The 24,974-nt window shown below is 49.6% G+C and overlaps 1 protein-coding gene across 1 annotated transcript in view; it reads right to left on the reverse strand.

Annotated features, from left to right (window-relative positions):
• The window catches only part of LOC147733678 (transient receptor potential cation channel subfamily M member 7-like), a 1,990,815-nt gene that overhangs the window by 619,071 nt on the left and 1,346,770 nt on the right, over positions 1-24,974 (reverse strand). The gene's annotated exons all lie outside the window — the stretch shown is intronic.

Genomic DNA, 24,974 nt, shown 5'->3' on the forward strand with positions numbered 1-24,974 from the left:
GCAGGCCGTCGAAGCAGAACTCACTAGAGCGACAGTGACTGTCACTGAGGTAACAGGACCCTCGAAGCCAGTCTGCTTTACCCATTGATACCTGCACTGGCCTTTTTTTAGCAGTAGTAGTGCAACTCACCAGGAACTGGCAATGCACGATTTGCACGCACACCAAACTATGGGCCAGATGTATCAAGATACCGTTTTGCGAATCCTAAATAGCGATTTTTTGCGAATAGCTATTTAGAATTAGCAAAACGGTATGTATGTACAAAATCGCAAATTTTTTGCGATTCCTTATTATTCTTTATTTGCGATTTCGCATTTTGCGAATTCGCAAATAATGAATAATTTTCAATGCACTCCTATGGGCCAGGAGTCCCATAGGAATGATAGTGCAATAATTCTCAAATTGCGATTTCGCAATTTGCTAATCGCAATTTGAGAATTATTTCAAGGGTGCAGGGGTGTCTCAAAGACACCCTGCTGCACCCCTCAATTCTACATGTGTGTGCATGTGGCACACATACATGCCCTATGGGCATGTATGAGTGTCACATGCCACCCTTACAAATGCCAATTAGGGCATTTTTAAAAAAAATCGCAAATTACCACCAACTACAAGTTGATGGTAAAATGCAATTTTTTTACACAAATTCGCACACCAAAAATGTGTCATACATATCATTTAAGGAATCGCAAAATTTGCGATTCCTTAAATGCTATGCAAAAGAAGGAATCGCAACTAATTGCGATTAAATAAATTGCGATTTTTTCATACATGTGAAATATCGCAAATCGGCCGTTTGCGAGTCGCAAAGGCCGAAATTCTGCAATTTTCAGCCTTTGCGAGTCGCAAAAGCCTTGATACATCTGGCCCTAAGCTTGTCTCTGCTTCATGCACAAGCACTTTTAACATGTGCTGTCTGCTAAGGGGGCCATTGGAATTAAGAAAGTGGAGGACACAATTATGTTGCAGTGTTGACTAAATTATGCAGCAAAAATAAGGATGCAGCCTAATGCAGTACATTTTCTGATATTTCTACACATAATAACCCTCTTAGCAAAGATTATGCCTCATTGAACAATTTACTCCCCTTCGGTAACAATATATCTGTAAGAGACATATATGAGTTATGAATTCCTCTCCTTAGAATTCCCCCTGGCGTCAGACTGGATCCAGAAATGTTTTCTTCAGCAGAACCCCTGCGCTTCGGTCGACTCCGCGTTTGTCATTAGCTTCGTGATCGCTGGAATAACGTTGCTGGATCTACTTAGACGCTGCCCCTGCGCACTGACGTCAGTTCTTTACACAACATTTTAAGCTAGAAGAGCAGAGCCATGCAAGACACAGACCACTGGTGCACAAAACTAGGGCCCTGAAAGGAAGTTTCCTACCCTAGAAGTCAGTTTGCAGAACGGGGAGGATGGGTGAGGTGGTGAGGAATCCATAACTAATATATGTCTCTTATTCCTGTCTCTTGTTACTGAAGGTAAGTAACTGGTTTATCTGAAAGAGACTATTAGTTGTAGATTCCTTACCTGTCAGACTTGGCTGTCCAGGCAGAAATGTTTATTGAATGTGTGCAATGAAGCCCACGTGGCTGCCTGGCAGATGTCATGAAGGGGAACTCCACGTCCCAAAGCAGTAATGGCTGCTGTTGCCCTGGTGGAATGGAGGTGCAACCCTACAGGAGGTTCATTTTTCACCAAGGAATATAAATTTTGACCCATTGAGAGAATGTCCGCTTTTGCATGGCCCGACCTTTTTTGGCGCCCACCTAGCCAACAAAGAGCTGTTCACCCACCCGGAATTGTCTTGAGCGATCCAGATAAAATGAAAGTGCACGTTTTAGATCCAGACGGTGGAGCCTCTCCTCCTCTTTAGAAGGATGTGGGGTCGAGAAGAAGGTGGGAAAGTGATGGTCAGTTCTGTGTGGAAAGAGGTAACTACTTTGGGAAGAAAGGAAGGCCTAGTGCGAAGGACAACCTTGTCGGGATGAACTGCCAGGAAAGGAGGTTTTGAAGAAAGAGACCGTGAAGCTCATTCACCCTGCGAGTAGAGGTGATGGCAACCAAAAAGGCAATTTTGAGTGTCAAAAGTCTGAGAAGACAATTACGTAGCAGCTCAAAAGGAGCACCCATAAGGTAAGTTAGAACAAGATTTAAGTCCCACTGGAGCATTACGAAAGGAATAGGAGGAAACAAGTGAATATTGCGCTTAAGGAAATTATTTACAATGGGAACTTGAAGAGAGAAGGTTGATCTGGAAGGAAAAGAAAGGCAGAAATGACCGAACAATAGCACTTGAGTGTGCCCAGAGCAGAGCCCTGTCGTGCCAAGGATAGAATGAAGAGGAGAACATCTGAAAGAGAAGCAGAAAGGGGATCCACAGCCTTTGCTGTACACCATGCCACAAATTTGTTCCATCTATAGGCATATACTGTTTTGGTGGAGGGATGCCTGGCTGCCAAGATAACATTACAGACTTCGGGAAGAAGGTCGAAAGCTGGAAACTCTCGCCGCTCAATCTCCATGCAAGGAGGTGGAGGCTGGACAGGTTCGGGTAGAGGACTGTCCCCTGCTGCTGCGACAGAAGATCCTCCCAAAGGGGCAGTCTGATTAGAGGATCGATGGCCATGTTCAAGAGCTCGGGATAACAGACTCTTCTTGCCCAGTCCGGAGCCACAAGAATGACTTGGGCCCGGTTGCGCTCAATCTTATTCAGCATTCTGAGCAGAAGTGGTATAGGCGGAAAGGCATACAGAAGACCGCAACTCCACTCGCAACGAAAAGCATCGCCTAGCGAGTGCCACCTTGGAAATTCCAACGCGCAGAACTGCTGACATTGCGCATTCTCATTGGTGGCGGATAGATCTAACCAAGGCTCTCCCCACTACCGAAAGAGACCTTGCACCATCTCAGAGTGAAGACGCCATTCATGATCCATCATGTACAAGCAACTGAGTTAGTCCGCCCTGGCATTCAGAGAACCTGCCAGGTGTTGAACAAACAGGGAAATGTCCTGATGTTCCAGCCACGTCCAAAGGCGAAGAGCCTCTTGACATAAGGTCCACGACCCCACCCCTCCCTGATTATTGCAGTACCACATGGCGGTGGTGTTGTCTGTGAACAACTGACCTACCCTTCATTTGAGAGAACGAGGGAATCCCTTCAGTGCAAGATGGCTCTTACAAAGGTCCAGATGGTTGATGTGGAGCCCGGACTCTGCCGGAGACCAGAGGCCTCTGATCTCCGCTTCCCCTATGTGGCCGCCCCACCCCAGAAGTGATGCATCCGTCACCACTGTGAAATCTCGTTGGGGAAGGGAGAGGGACCTGCCGCTGTCCCAATCCTGGTGCGTTACCCACAACTGCAATTAGTGTGCAGTGCCCTCCGAGATCTGGACGCAATAAGTTTTTAAATTTTATTATTTTTATTCTCTGTGAGCGGTTGTGGAGAAAGGAAGAGAACCAATGGAGAACCGTCTCTTCAAGACCCGCCCTTTCTTGTAGAACCTGAGGGAGTACAAATCTTTCCAGGATTTTGGACAGAAGAGGTAAGTTTGATACGGGTCTAAAGTTATTCAGATCCTCAGTGTTTAGCCCTGGCTTTTTAAGCAGTAGTATGACTTTACCTACTTTGAGGCAGTCTGGGACGATTCCAGAACTCAGTGAGCTGTTAATGATCTTGCACCATAGCGGGGCTTGGTCCTTGGCCAGGTGAGGGGGTAGCTGATCCCGGGAGTGGGATGAGGGTTTAGCACTGGAGATTAGTTTGAGTATCTCTGCTTCCTGAATGCGAATGAAGGCGGACCAATGCTTTGGGGGGGTTCAAGGTGGCCCTATCGTAAGTTTCAAACACCTTGATCTCGATGGAGGGGGTGAGATTTGAGCCAAGTGAGAGATCGATCTTGGCGATTTTTGTCGTTGAAAAAGATGGCGAAGCTGTCACATCATTCTTTAGATGCCTGAGTTGAGGATGTCATTGGCTTAGAGGTTTGATTCCTGATGATATTGAAGGGCTCCTTGGGTCGTTTGTATGCGGTGTCTAGCGCAGAGCAAAAGAAAGCGGTCTTTGTTTTTAATGTGCTTTTTGTAATTCCGGCGGGCTGCTTGGAGTTGATCGCGATGGAGGGCAGAGGGATTGTTCCTCCAGATTCTTTCTGAGGCTCTTAGCTGACTTCTTTCTTCATTGATGTCAGTGGTAAACCATGATCTGGAAGGAATGTTCCTGGATTTTTTTTAGTTTCAGGGGGGCAAGGTGATCCAGGGTGAGTGTCATATTGGAGTTGTAAAGAGAGGTAGTTGAGAGGTGATCAGTGGTGTTGGGGAGGAGTGAGCTTATTCTTTCTTCTAGGGCAGCTCGAGGGATCTGTGCTGTGTTCCTGACCCATATGGGGTGGGCCCTGCTTGGGGTGTCGAGCTAGGACCGCTTGGTTGATGTGGAAAAGAATGATGTTGTGGTCGGACCAGTCTAGGGGAAGGATGTGGTCGATGGGGATTGTGTTGCTTTTGGCTATAATTGCGTCTAGGATTGCTCCTCTATGGTGAGTTTCTTCTGAGCAATGTTGGGTCAGATTATTTTCTAGTAGGAGGTTGTTTAGGGTTTGAATGAGCGGGTTTTTTGTTTCATTCCATCTTAGACTGAGGTCGCCAAGAATTATATTGTTAGAGACCCGAGTGCACCGTGGGCAATCAAGTCAGGGAGGTGTTTCTCGAATTTGGAGGAGTTGTCTGGGGGCTCGTACAGAAGATGGCAGAGTGATGGTCTGTGATCGCATGTCTTGAGTTGACTGAGAGACATTTAAAGGAGCTATAGAGACAGGAGGTAATTTCCGTGATGGAGATGTTCAGTGGCGGTGCATCCATTGGGGGCGTTGCCCCACTAGCCTGGACGACCGCTGACTGCACTAGTGCCAACATGTTATAATAAAATAAGTATAATTGAATCCAATTAGCCCGGGGACCAAAATAAAAGTACCCCCGGCCGTTAGCGGATAGGATAGCTAAACAGTGGCCCCATGGGCCATGTGTGCAAATCGGGTAGTTTGGAACTTTTAAAGACTGCACACCATATAATTGTTTAATTTGTTTTGAGAGTCATGCAATGCTGCATTGATTTTTGCTTTCTTCGCCTGCCGCCAAAGTTTGTGCTGTGGTAATATTAGAAAATCAACAGCAGAAAACGGCACAGTCAGCGGACTATAACCCGGCCCACAGTCAGCCCCCCACCCCCCTTAAAAATAAAATGGCTGTTAGACCTGCCAATCGGGCCCTGACTGCCTGTGACCCTATTGGCCGACCCTGCTCTCCTCCACGGGCCACGGCCACTCTCACATCATGAAGGAGACGAAGGGAGTGGGCTGCTTTGATAATTTTTGCATGGGCTGCTTTTGTTTGACCAGTACGGCCCTCGTTCAGGCTGTCTTGATCTATAAATGGAAATCCTATTAGAGCGAGTGACTAACAAACCTGTAATTGATGGATATGAAGTATAGAAAAAAATACAAATTACCGGAACTGGGCAATTTCTAACCGAAAAGTAATATGTACGTTGCAGAGTAAATGCAAAAATAAATGTTTTAATTGATTGGGCATAGCATGCCAATTGGTGTACAAAATCCAACTCCATCGGTCCAAGGTTTGTGTAATGTTGTCCCAATCAGGTATTCAAATCTACTCTGACGCACAGTCGAAAAAGCGCAATGGGTGGCTTCATATGGAAAATGTGTTACTATCGCAGATTACTGCGCACCCATTGTCAGTTACTTTATGCAGATGCCAACCCAAAGCAGTCTAGACAGACTTCAGTTACAAACCTTGATGCAATGGATGAGAGAAGCAGCTCCTATTTAGTATGAGAACTGCTCTCACTAGAGCCATCAATGCACATTAAAAACAAGTAAATACTGGCTGTTCTGATGGGATGACAACTTGTATCACAATATAGCTTCTAAGCCAACTTTCCAAGCAGGCTTTCATGACCCTTGCAAGTTGCAAGTTTAAAACGTATGTCTATGGTATACTGCTGATGGCCATTTAAGTCACAGCAAAGCGAATTTCCTACTGTATACTCATCAATGCCGCTAACCTGTGTGGCAGCACAGTATGAACTTCAATATGCCAGTAATTCTATGCACGCAATTAAAAACATGAGTTAGTCCACTAATTTGATCACAGAACTGGTAGATTTTTGCCTATTTGTCGAGCGAGAGGAGTATTCACGGACCTTCTTCCTTCCTCTCTTTTCTCGTATTTTCCCTTTTCTTGCACTCTTCTACCTTTTTTATTATTTTTGTATTTCATATTTTAGCTGTTTTTCCTTTTGAGATTCCTTTCCTACTTGCCTACCTACCGTCATTCTCTTCTTTGTTCCTCCTTCCACTTCTGTCTCCTTCCTGAGCACTGTAATAGGGACATTTTCCACATTTAATCATGACAAACCCTTGCAATACTAATACTAATGAACAATTTGTGTATAGATTCGTGTTTTCCAGTTCTATGGGCCCTCCATGCTGTTGTGTATCTGCGATGGCTGACTTGCATTTGCACTCTGCATTCTATCCTTGAGGTCTTTTGACCTTCCACAGACCTGACCCAAATGATTGTGGTCAGTGCCATGTACAGGTTGTTTGCCTTCTTGCTCATAGTACTTCTATCAGGTAGAGGCATATCGGATCGCGACAGACATTTGCAGTGTGTTGTTCAAGTGAGATGGGCCATTTAATCCTTCACTTACACTGTGTCTCTATAACTCACATTCTTCAGTGTGCAGGTTCTGTGCCAACCTGCGTCAGTGGCTTCTTTTGCATACACCCCATGCCTCAATAATGCACTTCTCAGATCAGTGATCATCTCCATTGACATGCCTCCTCATTCAAATGAATTCTTACCTCCGTACCTCCCCTCCACACGTTTGCCCATCCACTCTCCTAACATTACAAAATCTCACTTCTCTATTGCCCCTGTATGCCTTCGTGAATCATTATCCAAGCAATCTCATTCACAAATCCCCCATCTGTGCATCTCCACATATGCCAAGATCCCTGCATCTCCCTGTGACTGTCCGTCTCCAAGTCTCACTGTCCTGGGATGAAAAACAACCCCAGGTTTTAAAATCTGAACAGTGCAGGCTTGCTGACAAATAATAAAATAACAACACTGCCATTTTTTATAAAAAATGCAAAGTTACGTGCAGATTTGAAGAGGGTACAGTGTAAAAGTTATCTGTGATCCACTGCTAATAAACTACTAACGGTGGCCTACAGTGTCAGTGTCTTCACAGAGCCTGTGTCTACCTACCCACAAGCGTCTCTAACAGGAATGACCCATGCCTGCCAGGAATAATGCATGGCCGGCTATGCCTGAAATTCTATTCCACCTTATGTCCGTTCCTCCAGTACCTACAACTCTCAGTGCCCGTGCCCCTGTTTCACAGTGTTTTTGCTCTTCTGGGTCTTTTGGAGCAATTCTCATTAATCATTCTGTTGGTTGAGGGTCGAGATCTAGGGGGAGGGGGGCAGGGGGCCCACTGGGGGGAGGGGAAGTGGGGGGGAGGGGGGAGGGGGGGGGGGAGTCCACTGGGGGGGGGGGCGGTACCTTGCCACGCCTGGGTAAGAATTGGCGGAGCGATGGGGGGCAGAGTACTTTCGGATCGTGGTCAGGTTGGATAGAGTTTCGTTCAGGCCTAGTATCAGGATTTCAAGCTGAGTTTCCAGGAGGTTGCGGCGTTGCGTCATGTTATCCAAGGTGGGAGAGAGGGTGTCTGGGGCAGCATTGCCCGTGGGAGAGAGGGGTGGGTCCCAGTCATGGTGGTTATTGGTGGAGGAGCTGCCTGGTTTGTCTCTGGGAGGGCTCATGGCATATGCAACCTGGCATAGTCCGCCAGCAGGATGCAGGAGGCCATGAGGCCCAGCAACCTCAGGATCATTCTGACGAAACCCGGGATAGAGGCTGAACAGATCGGAATCATAGCCCGAATATATCAGACTCGCTGTTCGGGAGGATAAGCCAGAAACTGCGCTGTGTCCAGAACCGCTCAGATGTAAAGGAGCTTTTGAGAGGTAATCAGGTGTGACTTTGGTACATTGATGATGAGCCTCAGCGAATGCAGGAGGTCAGCCGTAGTCTGAAGGTGGGAGACGACAGCCTGGGGCGAGCTCGCCTTTAACAGCCAGCCTTTGAGATCGGGGAAGACTGGAACCCCTGATCTGCGCCGATGAGCTGAGACCACCGCCATCACCCGAGGGGCGCTGGTAATGCCAAAGGGGAGCACGGTAAACTGGAAATGCTCGTGGCCTACTGTGAACCGTAGGTAATGCCTGTGGGCCGGCAGGACAGTGATGTGGAAATAGGCGTCCTGCAAGTCCAACACTACCAGCCAGTCTCCAGGGTCGAGGGCAGGACCTGAGTCAATGTCAACATTCTAAACTTCTCCTTCCGGAGGAAGCAGTTACATCCCTGAGATCCAAGATAGAACACAGGCCTTTGTTCTTCTTGGGTACCGGGAAGTAGTGGGAGTACGAACCACAGCCTACTTTTGGCAAAGGGACTTGCTCAATGGCTCCCTTGGAAAAAAAGAGCAGCAACTTCCTGACAGAGAAGGGCCAGGTGATCCTCCGACATGCGATGGAAGGCAGGTGGCATGGAGGGAGGAGTAGTCACTGGGGTCGACTTTGGTTGAGGACCCAACCGGCGGCGAAAGTGTCACAAAAAGATTTGATGCCTGTGGAGGGGTTTTAAGGTCGACCAGCACTGATCCGGATCTAGGCCTGGAACCCATGGGGGTCCTGCGGCGCTGGGGCCGAAGCCGCCGGCCTCGAAGGCCTAGAACCCCCAGCCAAGTCCGCGTGGCCTGAGGGCACGACGGCGTAGTCGGGCTGCTTAAAGAGGGAGGAGAGATTTGTAGAAACTATGAAGTTGGGCAGGGGTCGCTTCAGCTTCCGGAAAGGGAGGGAGACTCTGAGTCGACCCAACAGGCTCTGCAGGCAGAGCCAGAGGACTATCCGCCGCATCAGGTCAGCCGACGGAGAACGCTAAGAGCAACAGTGCTTCTTCACCTTTTTGTACTTCGACTTACCCGAAAAAGAAGACTTCGACAAGGAGTGATGGTCATGGCTCCACGGCCGGTTCTGCGACCTCCCTCTTGACTGGGACCTCGAGCGGCTCCGAGCCAACTGCCAGGGCCACCAGAAGCTTTCGGGACCGCTCTAACAAAGACTTCCGGCCATGGCTCAGCAGTCGGAGCACGACTATGGGTCGTGGTCGTGATCTTGTGGAAAAAGGGAGGAAAAGTGCTGATAACAGAAACTGCATGGCTCGGAGACAAAAGACTTTTGGAACGAGGTACTTACCTTCAGTAACAATGTATCTGATAGAGATATAGTCAAGCTGCAGATTCCTTAACTTAGAATATCCCCTGGCGTGAGCCTGGATCCGGAAAACTTTCCGCAGCAGCACCTCTGCGCGCCGGGGGCACAGCCACCAGACTCCGCCCTGACGTCGTCAACGGACATGACGTCAGTGGAGCCTTATATTCCCCCCTCCGGCAAGCTGACGTCAGTTTTCGTCGGAGAAACTTTTCCGATTCAGAATTCAGCAAAAAACTGAAAATATGGAAACAGTGTGCAAAAATTATGGAAAAATAGTAGAAATTGACAGGTGTGACAGAGTAGCGAAAGAGCAGCGGCTCAATCAATGTTAAAGGAATACAAGGATGTGGAAAAAGACTGGCAGAGGAAGAAAGCCCACAACTTGGAAGTAAAATTGTGAAGGAGAACAAGTCCGGAACACTAGAGTACGGAGAGTGCACCACAAGACGTCAGCAGAAGGAGACACTGCAATTTCCATTAAAGATCCATAATTGGACATAGTCAATAGCCCTGAAGGAAAAGTCCGCCGAGGCTGAAACGACCACAAAGCCATGTAGAAGGGGAAAGTGGGAAAAAACGTGAACAGATTTTACACTGTACAATCCAGGTCTAGGCTGGAAGGAACATAAGATGTATAAACATACTGCCCAATTCTAGAGAATGGTGGGAAGCAGTAGAGAAAGAGAACAAATCAGTCTGTAGTGGAGCGAAAGCAGAGTACCCAGGAAGGGACAAGCCACCCTAAAGTAGGCGAGTATAGAAAGCCTCAACCAGAAAAGGTCCTTGCAGAATGGGAAGGTTGGGCTGGTGTTAAAGTGTTAAAGAATCTGCGGCTAGACTATGTCTCTACCAGATACATTGTTACCGATGTAAGCTCTAAGGAGAGCCGAAAGCAATAGGAGAGCAGAAAGCAATGGGAGGCAAAGGCAGTAGAAGCAGTAAAGAACAGTACGGAAGACCCCTTAATGTACACTAGGTTCAGAGAAAGAAACACTAGCGTAGTGAATGTCCATACGTGAAAAGAAGATGAACCAACACACAATGTGAAAGATCCACAGGATCCAAACTGGTGACAGAATCAAGTAATTACCAGCCAACCAAGAAAATAGTGTCAAAAACACTTTGGCACCGGTACTTGCAAAGCAAGTGGAACAGCAGAGGCAATAGGGAAACCCTTACCCGGCAAATGGTAGCATGGAGAAGAAACCACATATGAGATATGAAGTAGTAAAAGGAAGGCCATGACTTTGCAAGAAGTGTAGCTGAACCGAAGGACCAAAAAGATCGCTGGGCGCAGTAGGCCGACCGCAGCCAAGTGTAAAGAGATGGCAGCTGGTATAACAGACATTGTACGCCGGTCCAATATGCACAAGAGCAAAAAGGAGCCTTGTTGAAACCGGCACCAGCAAGCCACAAGTGGCAGCAGTGGCAGAATGCCTGTCTATGTCCATAAAATGCAGACAGCCAGTAACAGACGACACACCCGGCCTAGGCGATGTTGCCATAATATGTGAAGGGGCAAAGACTAGTTGCGGGTTAACAACCAAGACCAAAGACCGGAAGGTACCTAAGTATGCTAAGTGGACCTGGAGCCATATGAAGGAAGCAAAGACTTCCTGTAGGGTTGCGTAGTAGCCTAAGGCACCTAATAGTAAGACTGCGAGAAAGCAATGGTACAAGAGGGGCACCAGCTAGCCGGGTACTCCAAGAGCTGGTGGAACAAGTAGACTGGGGCAGGGATCACGGACAATGTCTGAATGAAAGAGCCAGCCCAAATCTGCTAGGTAAACACACAGAGCAGATCCATAGCAGGAATAACAACATTGAAAACGTGACCTGACAAGAGTCCAGAGTATGCTGAACATACTTGCAGAGATGTGTAATTTGGGTAGGACAAAGTCCAGAGCAGTAACCCATGCTCCCTGCGGAAGCAGAACAACCGCCCCCTGCAAGACAGATTAGGAGAAGAACAAGTCATTGTCATGGCTGAAGTGAGGACAATGAAAAGGTTCCGGACACTAAGCAGTGATTTCGAAGAAAAAATGGCCCTTGGGTACACAGTATGAAGACAAAGGAAGCATGGGTACACCCATACTGCAAAAGCAGGGAATATGGACACCGCTGTAGCCCAAGCGGTCGAAGAGAGTCTATGACCATGGACAACAGTGAACACCTGCTGAACCACTCGCTTGGAGAACGAGCCAGAAGGGGTGGTATGTCCAAGTGGCACTAGGAACTCTGTAGGAATGGACAAGTGACTCCGAGGAGAACGTGTGTTCGGAGACTTCATAGGAGAATACCAAGGCAATAGCAGAACCGAATGCCATGAATACCCCACATAGGGTAAGGCAAATCCCCAACAGGGGTGTCCTCTTGGGCTAAGCACAGTCAGAGGACTGAAATAAGAAAAGCAGCCAAACTGCTGTACTGAACGAACAGATAAAGGGCTAACCAGCCATGAACATGGACCGGAAAATAACGCATAGATAGAGCCACAAGACTGATCTCAACCCTGATAGGAGATTGGAGATCGCTGAATCCGTGTGGCGGTCAAACAGATCTACTCCATTAAATGAAAGATCCCTGAGGGCATCCCAAATATAATCCGGGAAAAGGACTGTCACGAAGCCAAGCATGGCGGAGTAAAGTGACAGCGCGAGCCTGGATCCGTCACAGAGTCAGTGGCATCCAGAGAGTACCTAATGGAAAATTGTACCATGGTCCTGCCATGCAGAAGAAGGCGTAGCAACTCAGTCTGTGGCCCTTAGGGTTTAGAAGGGAGGTAACTGGGTCCCAAAGAGCGGAGGATGCGCAGGGGAACCCACAGGCTGTATTCAAAGCCCGAACGCCTTCGCTAGCAGAGGCGAAAAGCATGTGGCCACAATCATCCAGCCACCGAGATTCCCCGGTGGGAGGTAAGAACGGTAAAGATGGTGAGTGCATACTAAAAGCTGCCTGAACAACCCTGACCTTCGCAGTTGGGTGAAAAGACAGACAGAGAGGATCACCCTGAGCAAGGCTGTGCCTAGGAGCAACAGCGCGCTCATCGGGGTCACCAAAAGCTGGCCTCGGCCAAGTGCCACAGAGGATGTCAACAAGCGAATCCCCGAAAGGCAGCAAAGGTTCAACGTCAATAGGCTCCATATGGAGCAGATCCATTAAAGGATCAGAAAGCAAAGGCACCAGGAGCTGAAAGCCAAGCACATTAGCCGCCCCATGAATAGCGCGTGCAAAGGCAGCACTAGATTCATCCGCTATCCGTGTAGATGACAATAAATTGTCAGTAGGGGATGGTTGAAGGCTAATCCTACCACTGGACATGAAGAGTGGAGGAGCTGGAGAATGATTTGAAGGCCAGGCGACACAGGGTACTTGCACCCTGGCCCCGTCATCAGGGGAGTCCAGGGAAGCACAGGCTCCAAATGAGGAGGCATAAATGAAAGCAGTGGTGTAGATGGACGTTGAGGGGACCTATTGCTGCCCGAGGAGTCGGGGGGGAGCAACCACCAAGGGAGGCGGACTTGATGCTGGTCCCGACGTCGATCGATGTAGTATTGGAGTCGCCTGGACGTCTACGACCTCCACAGAGGATTCAACCTGGATGCCGACCAACACCGATCGCACAGCAAGAGATACTGGAGGCGGCGTTGAGCCTGGGGTAGTACCCGGTGTCGACCCGGGCGTTGACGGAGCTGCCAGCGACTCCGCGTAGGAAGCCGCACAGGGCTATGCGCTGACTGACGTGGTTGGCTGAGCTCTGGGCCCTGGATTGGTGGTGTTGCGTCGGCTCCGGAGTCGACACACACAGTCAGTGCAAGGAAAACGTCCGCAGACGAGGACCCGGCATGAGTGCCTGCAACCTCTGTGGGGCGCGAAGGCGCACCAGAGAGAGGGGGTGCCTCGAAACGAGCCTGTAGCGCCTTACAATAGGCATCCATTTGTGGCACGAGTTGCCCCAACACCAGGAAAGGGTGGATACGGAGGGTGAGGCTGCCATGCGTCTTTATCCAGCTCAATGCAAGAGGAATTGGCGGCAGCAGCACAGGCAGCGGAAGAAGAACTCTGTAAGCAACGCCTGTGCTTACACTTACCTGTAGTTGCACGCCGGTCGTGGAAACTAGCCCGATTTTGAGAAGAGGATCTGCGATGGGAGGGAGCCGGACCAGACACCCGTGCGGCCAGCAACTTCATGCAACGCTCCCTCAAGGACTTTGGCTTCATCCGCTGACAGGTGTCACAGTCCTTAGTCGTGGTGCACGCCGAGGCACCACATACAAAAGAGGCGTGGGTCAGTGCCAGACATCTGACGCGCACAGGCTTCAGAAGCCTTAAAGCCGGAAGGCATTGCACACGGTTCCACCTGACACCGAAGGTGTTGAGAAGGCCCAAAAACCAGGCCAAGGAACTTATGGTTTTCCAGGATCCGCGCTCAGACACGAAAAAGAAGACAACAGATCTCAGCGCACCAAGGGGCATATATGGCTCCACTGACGTCATGTCCATGGACGTCGTCAGGGCGGAGCCGGGTGGCCCTGCCCCGGGCACGCAGAGGTGAAGCTGCGAAAAGTTTTCCGTATCCAGTCTGACACCTGGGGATATTCTAAGTTAAAGAATCTGCGGCTAGACGTCTTTATCAGATGTTCCACTTTTAAGCGTATTTGGAACAATCTGTGATTGGAAACATACTCCACTTTGTGAATGTATTTTAATGTCAATTACTCATATTAAACCTTAAATAAATGTATATCCATTGGTTGAAATAAATAACGTAATAAGCTGTAACAAGTCAGTGAAATGCCAAATACTAAAAACTGGGATGTTTTGCTCATTCTTGCCACACCTCTGACTCATCCCACTTACCCAATCCTCAGGTAAGTCTCCCCTAAGGTAGACCCTTCAGTCCAAGGGCAGGGTGCATGGTGCTAAGTGTGTGGGTACCCCTGCATGAGCACAGGTACCCCTACAAAGCTCTGACACCATTCTCCGGTCTTTGTAAGTGCGGAGCAGCCATTAAAAAGTATGTAGAGGATACTGTCAAGTCGAAATGTCCACTACATATACGCTCCGAACCTGGTAATACCATGTACTGGGGAGCTCTTTAGAGGACCCCCCCATACCTACCTGTGCAGCCTTACAGGGTCCGCCTGCCAGCCTGTGCAGCCACCCACCCTAAACCATGTTCTGCCCCCCCCCCCACCTGTTGATGAGCCTAACTCGGGCAAGGGAATCTGAACAAAGAATTTCCTGCGAAGGATAGGTTTAATCACCTCTCCTTTAGAAATGGGTAGGGTGGGGCGCATCCGAGCGCCATCAGACTGCATCAAAGGGTACATTTGGTGTCCTCCGTCCATTTCAGGAGCTCTGGGATCACACAGTTGCGCGTAACTACAAGAAGGACAGGGGAGTGTCCACCTACCTGTCCAGCTCATCCCTAGCGAGGTGCCCTGAGCTCCTCCAGGTGGCCACTTGACTCTACCATGTTGAATCTTGGCCCATGGGAGCATTTGACTGGCTAAGCCAGCTGAGTAGCGTCATTGACATTCCCGTCCCTTGATAGGTGGGCCACTACAGAAGAGATCCTTCCACTTTCTATGGTTACAGAAGGACTCCTCTGAGGGTGGGTCCTTAGATTTGTCCCGACAACAACTTTAAAATCCAACAGCATGTTGTCTGAAGACTGTTTAAATACTTCAGCTGGTGGACACTGAAACTCTACTGTTCTTCAAGCCAGGACCTAAGATAAGACTGCTGCCGGTGGGGAAATTCCTGCTGCATCTTCGTCCCTGTGCTTCTTCAAGTTCTACAACTCTGTGGCTGTGCATCCTCCGAGTCACCAAGGATTCTGCCAGCATCCAAGCAAGCAGGAATCTCACTTGGAGTGAAGGAGTCGCATCCCGCATCCGCAGGCACCTGTAAGTCGACAACCGGTTTGCTGATCCTGTTGTCCCATGACATTGCCCAGCTCTGCAACACATGTGATATGTTGTTTCTCCGGAGGCCTGAACAGTCTTCGCTGCAACTTGGGCAAATGTAATCCCTCTCCAAGCTGATGTGAGCCGCCTCCCTGTGCACAACGTCTGTTTGCTGTTGCCAAGGTTTGTTGGCTCTCTGCACGAAAAATCTTCAAGCTCCAAGGAGCACCAGCTTCCAGCATGCACAGCTCCAAAAACGACGTCCTGCCTGCATCCTCTACATCGTTGGTCTTCACCTCATGGTGCTATCTGATAGAGACTACTAGCCACAGATTCCTTAATGTAGAATTATCCCCAGGCGCGAGACTGGATCCAGAAAAAGTTATTTGCCACAGCAACTCTGCATGCAGGGAGCGGTACCACATGACTCGGCCCGACGTTGTCTGCGGGCGTGACGTCAGCGAGGTCACATAAGCCCCACCCCGGCGCCCTGACGTCAGTTTTCCTTCTCCGCGTGCAACGCGGATCCGGATCGTGTCCCTGACCTGTTTTCAGGCCTTCTTTTCACGCTTTTGTTTGAGGAACAGTGTGCGAATGCCTTCGGGCTTCAAGGTGTGCACTTCTTGTACATGTCAGATGTCGACTGTGGACCCTCACCCTATTTGTATGTGGTGTTTGAGCGAGCACCATGATTCGATGGACTGCGACGCTTGCCAGCATCTGAAGACGAAGTCCCGGCGGGAGCCCTGGATGAAACTACTTTCGGCCCGCTTGTACAGATCGGCATCGTCACCACGTACGTTCCCTACGGAAGGGTCCCGAAACCGCTGATTTAGACTACAACATCGTCCTTCACTGAGGCCCCAGTGGCGTCACTCACCCATAGGTAAGTCTTACAGCTTGTCCCCGAGGCCAGGTCCAGGCCGCGGGTCATGCGGCCTCACTCGTCGACACCCTACCCACCGTTTCCTGGCGTCGGGGCGACTAGGGCCCAAATGGAGGCCTATGCTACAGCTCTGCAGGCTTCTTTGGCCCCTCCTCCTCTTCCTGAGACATCCTCTGATCCCTTGCCACGTGCAGGACCTTCCGCCGAGTCGCCAACAGCTTCGACCCCGGCGCCGACGATTTTGGCTTCAGGTTTTGGGGGTGTGGTGTCGCCCTTGGGGTTTCCCTCTTCGACCCACGGCATCCCTGCCTCGCCTCAAAACCCTCAGGGGTTCCCCTCAGTCCTCTGGTCAGGCGGCTGCCTTGCCGGAGGCTGAGCCGGCACCTTTCAGGTGTTGGCCCTGGCGGCGCCACGGGTGATGGCTGGGGGCCGGGGTGCTTCCCTGGGTCCCTCTCGGCCGTCTAAGCAGGCAGCCTCGGAGGTCGACGCGGCGCCTTTTCACGCTCCCACAGTCCCCGGCCCTCTCTTCCACAACTCGTTGTTGATTGCTCCGCATGCTTCTCCACCTTCCTCGGAGGCCCCTCAGACCCACCACTCGTCTATGGATCTTCCATCTTTCAGGGCTTGGGCGTTTCTTCCTCCAACGGGACTCCGAAATAGACAACTTAGCTTACAGCCATCGCCTGCGGAGGAATTGCTCTCTCCTCCGCTACGCCCTACGGAGGAGAGTGTAGCTTTTGCCCGGGCCATTTCCACAGCTGCTGGCATTTTGCAAATGGGCGACTCCGTCAACCCGTTCCCTGCAGACCATTTGTTAGAGGTTCTCCACGAGGGATCTGGTGGACGGGAGCTGCTTCTTCCATTCGAAGCTTCGCTCCACAATTCTCTTCTGGGGGCGTCCTGCCATGGGTGATCCGGTGCCTCAGCCGCTCCTGCACCGCCACCGTAGGGCTCTGCACGACACAGTCTGCCTCGCCTTCCACCCTTCTACCCAAGGCCCTCTTCTACAGACTGCTTTTCCTTCCTTGCCTTTGGTGTTGTTCCTCCGTCACAGAAGGTCCGGTGTTTGGATTCATGGGGGCATAACATCTGCGCTTCTTCTAGTGGTGCTTTGCGAGCGCTCAACATGCTTTGTGGGATTCAGTGGAGTCCCTTCTGTCTCGCGCCTCCCACGAAGGTGTCCGCGCTGATCTGCGGCACCATGTGTTGGATGGCCTGGAGTTGGCCGTGTTTATTCTTCATTTAGCCTTGGATGTTTCTGATCCCCCTCGGCCGCGCTATGGCTTGTTCTGTATCTCTCCGCCGCCATGCTTGGTTGCGGGATGGCATTTTTCCAGAGAATATTAGGGAGTGTCTGGTTGACCTGCCCTTTGAAGGGGTTCTTTTGTTTAACACCTACGCGGACTCCGCCATTCAACGGCTCCTTGCGGGGCTCCTTCCTCCTCCCCCTCAGTAAGGTTGGCTTGTCGGTCCGCCGGTGGTTTATGGGGAGCGTTATCCCACCCATTTTTTCTTGGGTCTCATGTTTCTGTAGGCCCATCTGAGTGTTCTGTGTGGTTTGACGTGCCTTCGGGGTCCTTAAGTTGGCCCTTCTGTACTGTTGGCTGTTGGTAAAACCATATAGGTCCTGAGGTTGGCCCCTCTGCGTATTTTTTGGCTGATTGGCAAGCCGTCTGTGGTACTACCCGCACGTCCTTTATGTTCTTGTCCTCTGCTGCAGGATTTTTTCTCTAAGAGGTGTCCCCATGTTTTCTTTGGGACGTGTCATACCCTAAGTGGGTAGTCTCTTTTGTCTTTTGTCTTAGGGCAGCTTGCGATGCTCCAGGCTCTGTCACTCCCAGTATCCGCTACATCGCTAGACCGGCTTTGACATGCAGTCTATGGCGTAGTATTGTGGTGTTTCCGCATTCTTGTCCAGCGTTTCAGCCTGGTCTTCGGTCTTGTGTTCCAGGGGGGCTAGGATTCTCCTAGTATTTTCCTGGGTTCTGGTTGACGGCTTAGATCCGTCCTATGTATTTCTCCTCTTTGTCTTCTGGCTGGTCCCACTTCTTTTCGTGGGTCGCTTTGTGTCTCTGGAACGGTCCTCCTCTGGGGGTTGTTCTGGAGATCCCTGGCCTTTGCCTTCGTCTTGCGCTTGGCTTCTTCTGGGGTCACTGCTTCAAGGTATTGCCAGTTGCTGTCTGCGCACGACTGCTCATTGTGGTCTGCCTCCGTCGGCCTTGGCGTGCAACCTTGTGTTCCTACCTCTTGTTCTGCTGGAGCTTTGCGCGACTGTCTTCATTCTCGCGCCTGCGCTTCTTGGCTGTGGGGCCGTTCCTGCCTTGTCTGCTGCCTCGAGGCTGATGCCTGTTCTGCTGCCCCCTGCGATATGTGTGTGTTTTCAAGGCCTCAAGACCTCCGTTTCGATCTCTTCTCCTTGAAGTTTGGGGTGGTTTGTTTCTTCCTTGGTACACCTCTGGCGTGGTCTGTCCCTCCGGGGTATTCTAGCAGCTGTCCCTTGCACAGGCTTGGGGTATCCTGGCCTTACCTTCGCATTGTCCTCGCTTACTTCTGCTTGGTGGGGGCTCGGCCGCCCTTCCTGTCCCCATGACACATCCCCAGCTGGGGCTCTGTGTTTCTTCCTAGCTGGGGAGGGTCTCTCGCAGGCGCTCCTCCCCTTTGGATATGGCTAGGGTATCTTTTCTACGTTCAGGAATCTGCAGCTAGAAGTCTCTATCAGATGTACGAGTTACTTCCCTTCGGTAACTATGTATCTGGTAGAGGCGATTCTAGCTGCAGATTCCTTCACGGCCAGCATTTCCTTCCCATTCTGCGAGGACCTTCAGCTTGGTTTTCGGCACTCACCTCCCTCTGGGTGGCTTGTCTTCTGCGAGTGTCCTCTTCACTTCCTCCCTAACGGGATGATTTGTTCTGTTTAATTGTTCCACCCCTTCCTTGCTGGTACGAGGTCGGTTGGTTCATGTGTACTTCTACATCCCTAGACCCTAGTTTTTTCCACTGTGGGGGCCTACTTTTACTCTTCTTCCCTTTTAACTGCTTGTGGTTTCCGACTCCTCTGCAGTCCTTTGGGTTGGGGTCTTTTGGCTGTACCTCAGCCTTTAGCTCCCTCCTGGGGATATGACCCTCCTTGATGGTGTTGTCTTGGGGTAATTTGCCGTTACTCATCTGTTCCGGACTTGTTGCCCTTCCCTGTTGTGGATTGTGACTGCAGACTACCTATTGTCTGCTATGATGTTTTTCACATGGTTTTCTTCCTCCAGGGAGGATGTCGCCTTAGCTTGCAAGGTTGCTCCTCAGAGCAGTGCTCTGCTATTTCTCAGCTATGGCTTTCAGGACATTAGTGCCTAGCACTTTTCCACTGGATGCTTTCCTCTCCTTTCTTTCCTCCCTTTTTCTATTTTCACTGCTCTTTTGCACACTGTTCCCATATCTCCACAGTTTGTTTGTGATGGCTCCGAGTTGTGGAGGGGAAAAGTTCTCTGAAGAAAACAGACGTCAGCGCGCCGGGGTGGGGCTTATGTGACCTCGCTGACGTCACGCCCGCAGATGAAGTCAGGGCGGACTCACGTGGTACTGACCACAGCGCGCAGAGATGCTGTGACAAATGATAATTTTCTGGATCCAGTCTCGCGCCTGGGGATAATTCTACGTTAAGGCATCTGCGGCTAGAATCTTCTCTACCAGATACATTGTTACCGAAGGAAAGTATGTTAAGCCTTCTCAGCTGCTCCTTGTGCCTGCAGTCAGAAGGGTCCTCGAGAGGGCTCCATAGCTTTCTTCTGGCTCTTCTGCATGCTGAGGGTCAGCTCTGTTCCGCCCTTGCTGGGTTAGCCCCACAGACCCTGCAGGTCTGCAACACAGCAGTTTCTCCCGCAAACCGTTGTATGCGTTTGCCAAGGCTAGTTTGTGTTCCTGCCAGCCACTGACCTTCCTGCACTCATCGACCGGCGTGGGACAGCTCATGGACGGCTACTGTTCTCCTGCATGGTCACCTGGTTTCCTCAGCTGCTGCTTCAACCCCACCGTGTTACAGCAAGAATCTCTGACAAGGGCGGGTCTGTCCCCTCTGCTTTCAGGTTCTTCCTGTCTGGATTTCACGTCCTGGTTTCACCGGCCTGGTCCATGAGAGTATGTAGCTGCTGATTCTCTACGGTCCTCCACTGGAGTCAACAAGCGATTTCAACACAACTTTGCCTCTATGTACCCGGGCTTCCTGGGTATCCACAGGTGGGGTGACTCTCTAACCTCCTTGATCCAAGTGGTTCCTTTGGGAAGGATCTGAGAACCGTATAAATCCAACCAAGGCTTACCCTGTGCTATCCTATGGATGTCTGACCCAGTGTGACCACTCTGCACCCGGTCGCCTTGGGATCCCTGGCTACTCACCTTCAAAGAGTCCGTGCTTTCCCTAGGGCCCTCCACCCTTGGGCTTTAGCCTTTTTGGTAACTATTTCACATTACTATTTTAGTATATGGTTCCCCTCGATAGGGGCCCATATATTTTCCTACACTCCTTACCGGTTTCTGAAGTTAGTGTCAAGTATGAGCTAATAAATACAAAGTAGTTTTCACCCTGGTGTGGTTCTTTCTTATGTGTAAGTTTGCTGACTGACTGTAGTGGTAAATGAACCCGTTTTACACCCTCATGAATAAGCATTATCTGCTATCTACAGCTACTCTTTGAGTGCTTTGGTTTTCAGGGACATAAACACAATCACTAAAGGTTACATGGACTCCGTCCACACTGCCTTACCCTAGGTAGACACTATATACACAGCCAGCCTCTTACAACTGTGACTCAAGACTGTCAGCTCTGAAGTTTTATGAGTGGTACTAGTCAGATGGCTGGCTATTTATCATTACCCATTTAGGTGCACCCAGGTCCAGAATCTCAACGCTTCTGACAGAGAATGTGAGATCCCGGTATCCTTTATTTACAAGAATACCACACTGCTATGAAACTGTCAAAATATGAACAGACGGACTACAAATGTGTAGCCACCACTAGAGAGCCCTCAAATACCAGCATGCATATTTAACCATTAGGATGTACGAGGTAGTCAGACATGTAATGTGCAAGACCTTTCTTGAAACAACAGAGCTATAGACTGACTGTCTCGAATCATCTGTGGTGGTGGAAAAGCTCTGAGAGATGTTTATCCAATACTGCCCCTATAAACAGTAGACCCTGGGAGGGCTCTAGGTGAAAGATGGGCTTGTTGATTGAAAAGCCCAAAGTCGATCAGCTGGGACACTGTGGACAGCAAGTGACAAGAAACCAACTCTGAAGACTGAGTTTTTAGCAGCCAGTCATCTAACATTGAAATACCGGGATACCGGATCTACTGAGATGATCCCCTACCACAGCCATCAACTTTATGAAGATTTGGAGTACTGAGGTTGAACCGACGGGAAGTACCACAAACTAGTAGTGATTAGACCATAATATGAAACGCAGGAAATTTCAGTGAGACTTCAGGACCAGTTTCTGGAAATATGAGTCCTGCAAGTCCAGTGGCACCATTCAGTCTCTTTTTTCCAGCATCAAAAGTTCCTATGCCAGGGACAGCATCTCAAGTCCATCGTTTTTCACCCACTATGTCAGTTCAGATCACAGACCATGCATTTGCAATTTAGCCTTGGTTCAGCTATAAAAAGAACAGGGAAAGTCAAGTCACCTCTAAATGGAAAGACAAGGAATCCCAGATAGATTCTGGCCTACTTTGGCCTCCTCAATGAAGTACAGGTTGAGTCTGTGACACAGTGATCATGCGTGGAGCATTTGGTCTCTGTATTCTAGAGGAAAATAATGTCCAAAGCCAAACAGAAATACCATTCCTCGGCTCTGATGCTCCATTAGAGGATCATTTTCAAGTTGGGTCAAGGGGAGCTTACCATATGCCAAAGGAGTTCCTTTTCACTGTCGGAGCCTCATTAATGGCTAGTGTCATTCTAAAGCTTGGATGATAGTCCATGGACACATGGGCTCTCGGCAAACTCAATAGCCTGCTCAAAATGCATCTCTCTAGATTTTTCTTTAGTTCTATGGAGCAGTAAAACAGTTGGCTGGATGTCCATATTTGCAGAAAACTTCTGAAGTGTGATTCCTTTTGTCTTAAACTTTGTTTCAAAAACTGAAAAAGACCCTGGAAGGACTGTTTTTCGGTTCATAATAGGACTTTCCAGATAAAATTATTTATTACTGTGTTCCATGCTGCTGACTTAAAGTCTTTCTGGTAGTGACTCTTAAGCCACAGATTCCTCATCATTTGAATATTCTCCAGGCATCAGACTGGATTGGAAACTTTTCTGCAGTACATATGTGCATCAGAGGGTGACGCTGTGCGCTTCTGCACCAACAGTCTCAATCTTGAAATGACGTTCAGGGCGTATATATGCACCACTCCCGTGCCATAAGCAAACTGGTAGACAGTATGCCAATTCCTAAACCTGGATTTTCAATAAGGGATAGAGTTCAATCACAAGCCAAGGAGGCAGTGAGGGGCAGGGAGGAAGCTGTGGCTAGATAGAGTCTCTACCAGAAAAAACCAAACGTTACCAATGTTAAGTAATTTGTTATTCTGATAGAGACTAGCCACAGATTTCTCAACTTTTTAATAGATACCAAAGCAATACCTATTCGGAGGTGGGTCTGTGAATGGACTCATACCAAAAATTCCTGAAGGACCAATGTGATGTGATTGCTTGCCAGCCCAGTAAAAATTGGTGAATTTTGCATCACACCCGGTGGCTGTGCCCTCAAATTACACGCAAAAAAGGTTTGGCAGGGGGTAATAAGATCGGCAGGGCATTTACCTTGGCCATGGGGGCAGAGGGTACCTTACCCTCTATCACAAAACTATTGTGCTCACTTCGGGGGGCAGGACATGCTGTCAGTATGGGGCGCCTTGTCGCAAAAGGAGCAGTAAAACCGTAGTCATTGGCAAGGTGGAGCAGAAAGGCACAGGCGAGCGGTAGCTGTGCTGTCCTTAAAACGCTAGAGAGCAGTATCAGCTTTGTCCCCAAATAGGTGAGTCTCATCAAAAGACATGTCAATCAGGGATGACTGGACAATGCCAGACAACCCAGTTGATCACAGCAAGACGTTGAATGGCGAAGCTGATACCTATGACCACACTCTAAGGAATCTGTGGAGTCCAAGCCACAACGAATCATTATTGTGGCTACATCACAAACATCTTGAATTGAGTGAGAGAGCACAGGACAAACGTATTTGGGCACACCAGACGGATCTCAATCAAAACGTTTGAATCTTTGGTTTCTGCTGTTGCTGGTCCAAGGGAAGAAATAAGACCTGTCCCCAGGTAGATATTGAGGCTACTAGCCTCCTGTAAGTTCTTGTACCAACTGCCGACCTGAGCGAACTGATCAACTGGGTCACAATCATTATCCAAATGAGTCCCAACAGGGGAATGCAGACAGTGGTATCAACCTTAAGGTAATGCAACTGGGTCTGCGGGCACAACGTTGGTTGAGTTTGGACCAGTGTCAGAAAGAACAACCAGGCTGCCTCCTGTGGCACTCAAAGTTGACATCAGCATGCTGCAAGGGTCATGGAGCAGGATGCGGCGTCGGAACAAGAGTTGCAGCAATATAGGCTTGGAGGGTCCATCTGGTGCTGAGGGTGAACCCGCCAACAGTATCCCAAGTTAAAGCCCCATTGGCTCTTTGGGATTCCAAGGTGTACCAGAGGGAGTTGCTAGGAATCCAAAGAGCCGGAGCTTGGCTATGTGGAACTCTTTGGTCTGGCTGAGGGCCCAGGAAACTTGGGTTGTGTCGGAACCAGCTGCGGATTGGCTCTAAAGTCGGCCAACTTCAGGAGGGAGATCAAGAAATTTAGTGGGGCCCCCGCACTTACTCAGGAAAATGCACATGGCGTGAGGTAGAAAAATCCTGCTTCAATTGCTTGTGTTTCTTACACTTACCTGAGGACTTGAAGCACGACTGGTAAAGACCTCTGGAGCCGTTAGGTCAACCCCAGAAATTAGATCGAACCTTGGACATGGAGAATGGTTTGCAAAGGTCCCAGCAATGAGTCTACTTATGCATGACAACATAGTTTCGCCTTGAGTTTCCTATTGGCATTTGGGTTCATCATCGTAAGCCTTTGAGTTGGGCTTGGGCCCAGGCCACCTGATGGAGATCCATTACAGACATTTGTTTGCAACAGTTCCTAAAGGCATAAAACCTGTTGTTGTAGGAGGTGACATCTCTTGCACACTGAAGAAAATTTGTGAAAAATATCGGTGTCTCCGAGAGAAGAGAGCACAATATCCACGTCTGGTAGCACAGAAATAAAGGAACTGACTGAGTGATGGAATTGTGCCTATACAAGCCCTGCTCGTCATTTACAGAGCCAAAAAGAGTCAGTGTGGAGTCGCACAGTCATAAACAAATAGAGGGACAAGGACTTTTAAGAGACAGGTCCAGCATACATGCCCAATAACATGTGGACCAAAGAGTGGTATGCAGATTCTAAGGGCGATGAAAGAAGGGAGAAAAAAAGGAGAGAAAAAAAGGGGGTGGGGAGGGAAAGGAGTGTGAACCAGGTAGGAGAAGGATCAGAGGGGGAGAGCTCCAAAAAGGAGCAAGGGTCCTCACACACCCCAAGAGGTGTCATGCTTCATCATAGGGCAGCTCCTCGTTGGGCCAGCTCTGCAATGCCCAACAGGCCCCGCAGTGGGGCTCTTTGCCGGAGATCTTTAGAATAGCAGGCCCTATGTGTGGAGGTGGAGGGGCATAGAGTGGAGAGTAGAGTGGGTGCAGTACGCGTAATAAATATAGCTATAAT

The sequence above is a fragment of the Lissotriton vulgaris genome, chromosome 2_1 (genome assembly GCF_964263255.1).
Source record: "Lissotriton vulgaris chromosome 2_1, aLisVul1.2, whole genome shotgun sequence".
NCBI lineage: Eukaryota > Metazoa > Chordata > Amphibia > Caudata > Salamandridae > Lissotriton > Lissotriton vulgaris.